At 38.8% G+C, this 11,775-nt stretch overlaps 1 long non-coding RNA gene across 1 annotated transcript; it reads left to right on the top strand.

Moving 5' to 3' along the window:
* The first annotated feature begins 292 nt into the window (after positions 1-292).
* LOC116678287 (uncharacterized) lies at positions 293-9,308 on the top strand. Its single transcript, XR_004329211.1, has 10 exons — positions 293-581; positions 1,354-1,480; positions 1,569-1,723; positions 1,931-2,103; positions 7,229-7,294; positions 7,799-7,864; positions 8,112-8,177; positions 8,646-8,738; positions 9,020-9,119; positions 9,223-9,308. It is a non-coding gene; the product is annotated as an uncharacterized LOC116678287 (long non-coding RNA).
* Positions 9,309-11,775: the final 2,467 nt, after the last annotated feature.

Below are 11,775 nucleotides of genomic sequence, written 5' to 3' on the forward strand. Positions count from 1 at the left end.
GAACTAAACATGAAGATCCTATCCTTTTTGTTTTTTACGGATATCCTTTGGCTGTTAAGTGTCTGCCCATCCCTTCTCACCATCTGTCCCTATGTAAGTCTCGTTCTGGCAAGGTGTGTGTGTGTGTGTGTGTGTGTGTGTGTGTGTGTGTGTGTGTGTGTGTGCCTATGTGGTTTATGAGGACATTTTGTCTGAATACACGCCACACTATGAGGACATTTTGAATTAACGGGACAGGGCCGATGTCCTCATAATTCCGACAACGTAGAAGTGTTCTAGAAGCCTAAAAGCTAGAATTCAAAATTTCAGCAAAAGTCTTCATAGTACACAATTATCTGATTTTGTGTATAAATTGTGTATCGACAAACGCCCCAAGAGGTTGGTCTTGGTACTGCACCCCCTCATTAATAATTCACACAATGTGTAAAATTCAGAGCTTTTGATTGGCTCTCAGCCGGAAGGTCCACATAATACTGGGTTTTATCAGGAAAGCTGTGTATTCTACAATTAACAATACAGTATCATGATGAACCAACGCATTGACACCTGCACCTGCCTGTGTGAAGAGAGGAGATCAAGAGGTAAGACTCACACACAGCTACATGTCTGGTCCAGAAACCTAGCAAACTTTATGTTGATGTTGGTTGCTAGTTTAATGTGTTAACTGTAATTGATAACTAACTCTATACTAGTTTAGCTAACGCTAGCTAACGCTAGCTAACGCTAACGGGTTAGCTAATCCTTTTAACACTGCCCAAACTAAGTTAGCACCAGCTAGCGTTAGCGTCAGCTAACGCTAGCTTACGCTAACGCTAGCTTACGCTAACGCTAGCTTACGCTAACGCTAGTTTAGTTTGGGCAGTGTTAGCTAACGCTAGTTTATCTCGGGTAAATGTTTCTAATTCGAAAGTTTGTGTTAACACAAAACTATAATGTTAAACTAACAGCCTGGGCACGGATTTAATATGAGTTAACCCTCTGAAGACACTATGATTTCAGCCAGTATTACTGTCTTTCAGAAGCTGTAGTGGGCCTGATATTTAATGTAGCATGAAGATAGTGCTATCATATCAAACTAGCCAGACAACTTAATGCATTCATTTGTGCATTGGGTGCTGCACTATGTTAGGAAGAGGGATAAATAAGGCTCCAAAGTTAGGTTATATTTTGTTGAGGGAGAAACCAGCATGAGTTACTAGTAAAGCAAGGCAGGTTGATATGTATTGCTTATTTGTTTGGTACGTTTCCTATACAGGCTGTACTCTTAAAGACAAAGTCAACCATAAATACTATATGTCTGCAATAAGTTAGTTAACAAAATTATGATATTTCTTTTCTCTGTCTTTATTAAAGGGAGTCAGCATGTCTGTAATGAGGCCACAGAGAGCTAAGATTAAGCCTAAAGAAGAGGCAGCTTATTTTTCATCATTGGGAAAGGACAAGGATGGATTTACTATAAAATATATTAATTCATTCAAAGGTGAGTTGCCAAGGTAGCAAAATGTATATCATCCTTTTAATTATTGTATTAATCTCATCACACTCACACATCCTCTGTTCTTTTTTAGGTCGAGGAGTGTTTAGTTGCCGCCACTTTCAGAAAGGAGACTTTCTCATAGAATATCGAGGGGAAGTCTTAAGCAAAAAGGAGTATGAGTACCGACTAAGCCTGTACCATGATGCTCTGATGGTTGAATTATACTACAATGGGGAAAAAACTATGGTATGTGAATTGTCACACTTAATTCGTAGCATCTTTTGCAAGTTGAATTCTTCTCAGAAAAACAAACTGCTATTTCATACAAACTCAATTTCAGTAGTTGTAGTAGTAGTAGTTATTGTCGTGGAGGTGATTTATTTATTCATTCAGCATAGTGTGCTTCTGTCATTCTACTTTTACATCTTGTCATCCTTATCTTTTGCCTTTCAGTGTGGATGCAGCAAAAGAGGATGACTCCTTTGGCAGACTTGTCAATGATGACAATATAGACCCAAACTGTTGAAGGAAAACCTCATCTGTGTTTGTTTGCCATCAAGGACATCAGGCCAGGGGAGGAGATCACATACAACTATGGAGACTCAGACTGGCCGTGGAGATCAAAGGTACAGAAAGAAATTTATTACAGAGATGTTTAGATTGTTTCTCTCTCTGCAAACAAGTTGGGTTGTGAACTCTCTGCTATCAACAACAAGTGTTGTTGACTTATTTGTGCATTTCAGCTTGACCTACACTTCATTTTCATTGAATGAAAGGTGAAGTTTGACTCCTGTCTGTCATGCAGTGCACTCAGTGTAATGGCCCAGACCCATGATGTTGTGCTGTTTCTCCTCTACCAAATTACAAAATGTGTTTGTTGACAGGCACTTGTAATATGTAAACAAAACAAACCAAATTTGGGAAATCATTAATCCAACATTCCTTTTAACAACATTGGTGATTGAAATGAGCCAACTCTGTGTTAGAGCAGTCTAAACACTATCACACAGCACCATTGCATCATGGATCAAGCTTCTCCACTTTATTGCTAGGAATGGGAGATGAGAATGGCAAAATATTCACTTTGACTCATGTCGGTCTGTCAATCTCTCCAATGTATAGAACAAGGGAGCAGCGGGTGAAGATATACATGTTGACTGATGTTAGGGGATTGTAGTGATAGAGTTCAATGTTTCAGAGTGAAGAAAACATTTCCTGACTGGCTTTCCTAACAGGCTGCGTAACATAGCTGAACCATTAAAGCAAGAGAGCAAGACTCTTCCACTGCCACTTGTATTCTGTCAGTCATTTGACTGAGGCAGAGGGTCACCATACAGCTCAAATATTGACTTAATGTCCGTGGAATGTTGTTATGATCATCAGATTTTTTCAGTTTCAAAACATTTTTGACAGGATATTGGAGGATACAGACTAGGGCTGCACAATTGTGGCCAAAATGATAATCACGATTATTGTGATCACGATTAATTCACAATTATTTGTTGATTTTAACCAAAACATGTTTTATTGTCACATAGGCTATTTATAACTGCTTTCACATCCATATTATGCTACATTCTTATGTTGAAGTTGTATGTTGTATAGACACACATCTGCAACACATGTAAATGAAATTAGCCATCTTAAATAAGTAACCTAGCATATATTTAAAAAAAAATGTATCTCTGTGAAAGCTTCTTCACTTGTTTTCAACAATAACTGATTAAAGGAGCTGGGGAGGGAGAGGGAGTGCAATGGACGTTTATGCTACTCACAGAGAGACGGCTGATTCATTATGGATGGGTCCAGCACGGGTCGAACGGCGGGTCAGCGAAATTACACGTTGTGTTAATGAAATCCCTGTATCGTCACTGCGCTGCATTTTTATGAACTATAATATTCTGCTCATGGGTCACACCTCATTCAGGTCCAGCAGCTCCGTCTCACACGCCATTACTCTACCAACTGAAGTTGGTTGCGTTCAATAACTTCTTCTGCGTTCTTTGCCATGGCGGCCGCGATAGCAGAGTTACCACGGAAACACTGGTACAAATACAGGTTTGCCCTCATACTTAACAATATACAGCTGTGTTAATAACAACTGGTCACTGCTGTTGTCTGAATAACACAGACGGGACAAGATGTTGCGTTTACTGGTAAACTGGTAAACCTTGAGACAGACGTATAACCAACTGCTATCTGTTGAGTTTTCCTCACGCTACTCTGTCCTCTGTGATTGTCTACATCTAGAAACTAAGCTGCGCGGTGCAGGGAACTACTCTGACTGGCTCATGAGCAGACAGCGGTTTACGGAGCGGTAGATGCGCTATGCAAAAAACTCAGCGTTCTATGAAATGACGCATTTAAAAAAATCGCTCGATCACGCAAATTTGATCGTGGCAAGTCAAATTCGATATTGAGATTAAAATTGTATTAATTGTGCAGCCCTAGTGAAGATACACACTCCTCAATATGTCTAAAGTGGTTATTAAAGACACTCTAGGGACAGTGTATTTAGATACTGTGACTATATAGTATGATTGGAAATGGATTTATAGGGCTAAATGTTGTACATACACAGTCCTCAGTGTACATGTACTGGTCAGTTGTAGACATCTAGATGACAGGGTATTTGGACATTATCCCTCCATAGTGGGGGCGGCTGTGGCTCAGTGGTAGAGCGGTTGCCTGCCAATCGGAAGGTTGGTGGTTCGATCCCTGCCCCTGCAGTCATTGTCGAAGTGTCCTTGGGCAAGACACTGAACCCCGAGTTGCCCCCGGTGCTGCGCATCGGAGTGTGAATGTGTATGAATGTTTATGCTGAGCAGGTGGCACCTTGTACGGCAGCCCGGCCACAGTGTATGAATGTGTGTGAATGGTGAATGTTTCCTGTAGATGTAAAAGCGCTTTGAGCAGTTGTTAAGACTGGAAAAGCGCTATATAAATACAGCACATTTACATTTACATAGTACGATTATTGGAAAATGTCACTCCGTATATATGACGTTAGCTATGTAGTATAATTAGTAGTATCAACATTTCTCTATAATATTATATCCACAAAAATTGAAGTGGAAAGAAATCACTTACATTTTGTGTTTGAATCCAAACTTTTAAAAACCCAGGCTATTTTTTATCATCCCTGTGTGGATGTGGTTTATCAGGTTAATTGACAGTGACATTAACAGAAGACCAGTTCACATGGAATGCCATGAAAAATATGTATCACAAAGAGAAAGGAGTTAGGTATTGCAATAGAAACTAAACGGATTGCTTTATGTTTTTAGCCATAATATAAATAAAACTGAATTAACAATTTGTGTAAAACCACTTTTAGTTTCATTATTGTATGTGTTTATATACAGTAAATGAGACAGAAATGTAGTTAATGATAGTGAGTGTAAAAATCATCTTGCATACACACAATACAAAACTTAATAGTATCCATACACAGTCCTCTTAGTGTGTACACCTGACCAGTACATACACACTAAGGACTGTTCATGTATAAAGTGTAAAAATCGACTTTGCATACTCGCAATACAAACGTAATAGTATCCATACACAGTCCTCTTAGTGTTACACCTGACCAGTACATACAAACTAAGGACTGTTCATGTATGAAGTGTAAAAATCGATTTGCATACACACAATACAAAACTTAATAGTATCCATACACAGTCCTCTTAGTGTATACACCTGACCAGTACATACAAACTAAGGACTGTTCATGTATGAAGTGTAAAAATCGATTTTGCATACACACAATACAAAACTTAATAGTATCCATACACAGTCCTCTTAGTGTATACACCTGACCAGTACATACAAACTAAGGACTGTTCATGTATAAAGTGTAAAAATCAGCTTTGCATACACACAATACAAAACGTAATAGTATCCATACACAGTCCTCTTAGTGTATTCACCTGACAGTACATGCACACTAAGGACTGTTTTGTATAAAGTGTAAAAATCGACTTTGTATACACACAATACAAAACGTAATAGTATCCATACACAGTCCTCTTAGTGTATACACCTGACCAGTACATACAAACTAAGGACTGTTCATGTATAAAGTGTAAAAATCATCTTTGCATACACACAATACAAAACGTAATAGTATCCATACACAGTCCTCTTAGTGTATACACCTGACAGTACATGCACACTAAGGACTGTTTTGTATAAAGTGTAAAAATCATCTTTGCATACACACAATACAAAACGTAATAGTATCCATACACAGTCCTCTTAGTGTATACACCTGACAGTACATGCACACTAAGGACTGTTTTGTATAAAGTGTAAAAATCGACTTTGCATACACACAATACAAACGTAATAGTATCCATACACAGTCCTCTTAGTGTATACACCTGACAGTACATGCACACTAAGGACTGTTTTGTATAAAGTGTAAAAATCGACTTTGCATACACACAATACAAAACGTAATAGTATCCATACACAGTCCTCTTAGTGTATACACCTGACAGTACATGCACACTAAGGACTGTTTTGTATAAAGTGTAAAATCGACTTTGCATACACACAATACAAAACGAATAGTATCCATACACAGTCCTCTTAGTGTATACACCTGACAGTACATGCACACTAAGGACTGTTTTGTATAAAGTGTAAAAATCGACTTTGCATACACACAATACAAAACGTAATAGTATCCATACACAGTCCTCTTAGTGTATACACCTGACAGTACATGCACACTAAGGACTGTTTTGTATAAAGTGTAAAAATCGACTTGCATACACACAATACAAAACGTAATAGTATCCATACACAGTCCTCTTAGTGTATACACCTGACAGTACATGCACACTAAGGACTGTTTTGTATAAAGTGTAAAAATCATCTCTGCATACACACAATACAAAACTTAATAGTATCCATATACAGTCCTCTTAGAGGATACACCTGACCGGTACATACATACATACTAAGGACTGTTTCTGTATACACAGCCCTCAGAATGTCTTTAACCTTTTCACAATAATATAAACTCAAGAATACATTTTTTAAAGTTACCTGATGAATGTTGTCTGGGCAATATTCAGGTATGACAAGTGTCATGTCTGGTCAGAACTGGACAGGGGACTTGACTGGAGAATCTCCCTTGCCAATAACTTTATATACATATTGAGTGTGTATGGATACTGTTATGTGTTTTATTTAACAGACAAGTTGTACATTATTGGGTTCCCTTGAAACTTGGTTTCTTACATTTAGTATATCCTTGTAATATTAGATGCATAACATCTTCAATTGGTTCAAATAATCTATTTATGGTAAGATTGTTGAGAAATGGATTTTCAGGGCTAAATGGTGTACACAAACAGTCCTTAGTGTGAATGTACCGGTCAGGTGTATACACTGTGAGGACTGTGAATGGATACTGTTAATTTTGTATTGTGTTTATCCAAAGATTAATATTTACATTCACTATCATCATTACACTACAAAACTGCCTCATTTATATCAATATATTTACCTTAGTATGTAATTGTATTGTTAGCTTTCAAGATATCAGTAACTTCACTCATTTGTTGTCCATTAATTTTCCAGTAATGGATGTCACGATGCTGCACTGACATAATTACTGTGAATGGCTGAACACATTTAGTTTGCATATTGTATATTGAGCCCTTGTTGTTCTCTTAAATAGATCCACGTGTTGTGCCATACTGGTATCTAATTACTTTTTTTTCCAATTTTCTATGCTAGATTTCAACGGAGACAGAGGATCACCATGCCGTCGTGATATGTGACAGCCTCAAAGATGTTGAACAGGTGACTTCATTTTAAACGTTGATATTGATATCATATCTTTTCTGTAGCAAAGCAGTTTTTAAGGTAATGATATTTCACGGTTCCGATACACAGTCCTCAGCTTACAGGTATTTTTCAGGTGTATACTCTATGAGAACTGTGTATGGATACTGTTTAGTGTTTCTTTATTGGTGTGTATGTCAAGAGGATTTCTTCACTTTACTATCATTTCACTAGATTATCATCTTATCACAATCATTTATCATTTTCTTAGATCATAATGTTTTATTAGCTTTTAGGATATCAGTAACTACAGTCATTTGTTTAACACTGGATGTCACTGTGCTGTACTGATTAAGTTTCTGGGAATGACTGTACAAATATTCATGTGAACATACTGTAAACCTGAGGCCAATCTTACTCCTGATAGATAATTAAGTTGTTACCTCACTCCATATCTACAAGCATAATCTTATTTTGCCTTACTGGTTAATTAATGATAATTTCCCCTTTTTTCTATACAAGATATCAACTGAGGCAGAGGGTCACCATGTGGTTGTGGCATCTGACAGCCTCAAAGATGTTGAAAAGGTGACTTAATCTCAATTTAATGTTGATATTGACATCAGATCTTTTCAGTTGCAAAGCAGTTTTACTAGATGTTGATATTTGAGGGAGGGGTATGGATAATTATCTTTTAGGATATCAGTAACTACAATGTTTAAAAATAGATGTCACTGTGCTTAACTGAATACATTTCTGTTAATGATTGTACAAATATGTATGTGAACATACTGTAAACCTGACTCTTTATCTTGCTCCCCCTTTTCTAAACAAGATTTCAACTGATGTAGAGGATCACCATGCTGCCGTGGTATCGGACAGACTCAAAGATTTTGAACAGGTGACTTCATCTCCAGTTAATGTTGACATGTACAGTACATACATCTTTTCACTAGCAAAACACTTCTGTTATTTGAGGGTTTAGCTACACAGGCCTCAGTTTACCTATACGGGTCAGGTATTGACACTAAAAGGACTGTGATTTGGACACACCCTTTATTGTAATATTAACAAGATATGGGACTCTGTATGTTTGTTTAAGTAGTATTAGTAGTATTAATATTTCTGTTCAATATTAGATCCACAATAATTTTAAGTGGTTGATTTTTTTCCTGTTACAAATAAAATACAATTCTTCATTAAAAACATGAATGTCCGGCGCCCGGATAGCTCAGTTGGTAGAGCAGGCACCCATATATAGAGGTTTACTCCTCTTCATTTCTTCTGCTGTCTTGTCATTAAAGCCTAAAAATGCACCCAAAAATCTTTAAAAAAAGCCGTTTTTCATCATTGTTGTGTTTTATTTTAGGTATTGGATGAGAGAGATTCTCCTACCATGCCTCCTCTCCTTTCTTGTCCAGACATGACAATTCCTGATTGTCACTCGGACAATATTCATCAAGTAAGTTTCTTAATAAAATAGTTATTCTATAAGTTGTTCATATTATTAGGAGAAGCAATTGGTATTACTGTCTTTCCCTGGTTAATGTTTAATGTTTAGGCAACATTTCATTTTTTTTAATTTAATTTTGATCTGCACTAAAGAATAAATTATATCTGGATATATCATCAGTCACACAGTAAAGGTTGTATTTCAGCAAAAATGTTTTGTATCATAAGCTTCTTTATCAACACTAAACTAAAATTTATAATGCTATCTCAAATATACATTTTTGTCAACAGAACTGCAAACACGATGTGGTTTCCTCAGTAGTTCCAAGCTTCGAGAAATGTGCCGTGTGCAACGGACCCTTTTCTGCCTTGAGATGGCTTAGTATTAAAGGTAAAGCTGAGTATATTGTCAGGGGACAGGGAACTGAAAAAGTCGACCCAGACATTCAAAACACTGTATACCTCCAAATGGTCTGAACTTGTCTCTCACACAGCTTTGACCACCTTGAATGAGGAACACTTTAACAAGCCATCTACCCTGCCATTCACAGAAGATCTGCAATGTCTCCATTGACAGGCCACCTGTTGAGGACCTCCAGGCACCTCAGACGGTATGTTCCTCTATCACAGACTGTATGTTCCTCTACCTCAGACTGTATGTTCCTCTACCTCAGACTGTATGTTCCTCTACCACTGAACACAGACTGTATGTTCCTCTACCACAGACTGTATGTTCCTCTACCTCAGACTGTATGTTCCTCTGCCTCAGACTGTATGTTCCTCTGCCACAGACTGTATGTTCCTCTAGCACAGACTGTATGTTCCTCTGCCTCAGACTGTATGTTCCTCTGCCACAGACTGTATGTTCCTCTGCCACAGACTGTATGTTTCTCTACCACAGACTGTATGTTCCTCTGCCTCAGACTGTATGTTTCCTCTACCACAGACTGTATGTTCCTCTACCACAGACTGTATGTTCTCTGCCACAGACTGTATGTTTCTCTGCCTCAGACTGTATGTTCCTCTACCTCAGACTGTATGTTTCTCTGCCTCAGACTGTATGTTTCTCTACCTCAGACTGTATGTTCCTCTGCCACAGACTGTATGTTCCTCTACCTCAGACTGTATGTTCTTCTGACTCACACTGTATGTTGTTTATTTTACCTCTTTTGTCTACCACAGACTGTATGTTCCTCTACCACAGACTGTATGTTCCTCTACCACAGACTGTATGTTACTCTACCTCAGACTGTATGTTCCTCTACCACAGACTGTATTTTCCTCTACCACAGACTGTATGTTCCTCTACCACAGACTGTATGTTTCGCTTCCACTGACTGTATGTTCCTCTACCTCAGACTGTATGTTCCTCTACCACAGACTGTATTTTCCTCTACCTCAGACTCTATGTTCCTCTACCTCAGACTGTATTTTCCTCTACCTCAGACTGTATTTTCCTCTGCCACAGACTGTATGTTCCTCTACCTCAGACTATTTTCCTCTAACACAGACTGTATGTTCCTCTAACACAGACTGTATGTTCCTCTACCTCAGACTGTATGTTCCTCTAACACTGACTGTATGTTCCTCTACCTCAGACTGTATGTTCCTCTGCTACAGACTGTATGTTCCTCTGCTACAGACTGTATGTTCCTCTGCTACAGACTGTATGTTCCTCTACCACAGACTGTATGTTCCTCTGCCTCAGACTGTATGTTTTTCTACCTCAGACTGTATGTTCCTCTACCACAGACTGTATGTTCCTCTGCCACAGACTGTATGTTCCTCTACCTCAGACTGTATGTTCCTCTTCCTCAGACTGTATTTTCCTCTGCCACAGACTGTATGTTCCTCTACCACTGACTGTATGTTCCTCTACCACAGACTGTATGTTCCTCTAACACAGACTGTATGTTCCTCTACCTCAGACTGTATGTTCCTCTACCACAGACTGTATGTTCCTCTGCCTCAGACTCTGTTCCTCTACCTCAGACTGTATTTTCCTCTACCTCAGACTGTATTTTCCTCTGCCACAGACTGTATGTTCCTCTACCACTGACTGTATGTTCCTCTACCACAGACTGTATGTTCCTCTAACACAGACTGTATGTTCCTCTACCTCAGACTGTATGTTCCTCTAACACTGACTGTATGTTCCTCTACCTCAGACTGTATGTTCCTCTGCTACAGACTGTATGTTCCTCTGCTACAGACTGTATGTTCCTCTGCTACAGACTGCATGTTCCTCTAACACAGACTGTATGTTCCTCTACCTCAGACTGTATGTTTCTCTACCTCAGACTTTATGTTCCTCTAACACAGACTGTATGTTTCTCTAACACAGACTGTATTTTCTTCTACCTCAGACTGTATGTTCCTCTAACACAGACTGTATGTTTCTCTACCACAGACTGTATGTTTCTCTAACACAGACTGTACGTTCCTCTACCTCAGACTGTATTTTCCTCTACCTCAGACTGCATGCTCCTCTGCCTCACTGTATGTTCCTCTGCCTCAGACTGTATGTTCCTCTGCCTCAGACTGTATGTTCCTCTACCACAGACTCTATGTTCCTCTACCTCAGACTGTATTTTCCTCTACCTCAGACTGTATTTTCCTCTGCCACAGACTGTATGTTCCTCTACCTCAGACTATATGTTCCTCTAACACAGACTGTATGTTCCTCTACCACAGACTGTATGTTCCTCTAACACAGACTGTATGTTCCTCTAACACAGACTGTATGTTCCTCTAACACAGACTGTATGTTCCTCTACCACAGACTGTATGTTCCTCTAACACAGACTGTATGTTCCTCTACCTCAGACTGTATGTTCCTCTAACCTGACTGTATGTTCCTCTACCTCAGACTGTATTTCCTCTGCTACAGACTGTATGTTCCTCTACACAGACTGTATGTTCCTCTACCACAGACTGTATGTTCCTCTAACACAGACTGTATTTTCCTCTGCTCAGACTGTATGTTTCTCTACCTCAGACTGTATGTTCCTCTACCACAGACTGTATGTTCCTCTGCCACAGACTGT

Source organism: Etheostoma spectabile, unplaced genomic scaffold (assembly GCF_008692095.1).
Source record: "Etheostoma spectabile isolate EspeVRDwgs_2016 unplaced genomic scaffold, UIUC_Espe_1.0 scaffold00006865, whole genome shotgun sequence".
In the NCBI taxonomy this organism is placed as follows: Eukaryota; Metazoa; Chordata; class Actinopteri; order Perciformes; family Percidae; genus Etheostoma; species Etheostoma spectabile.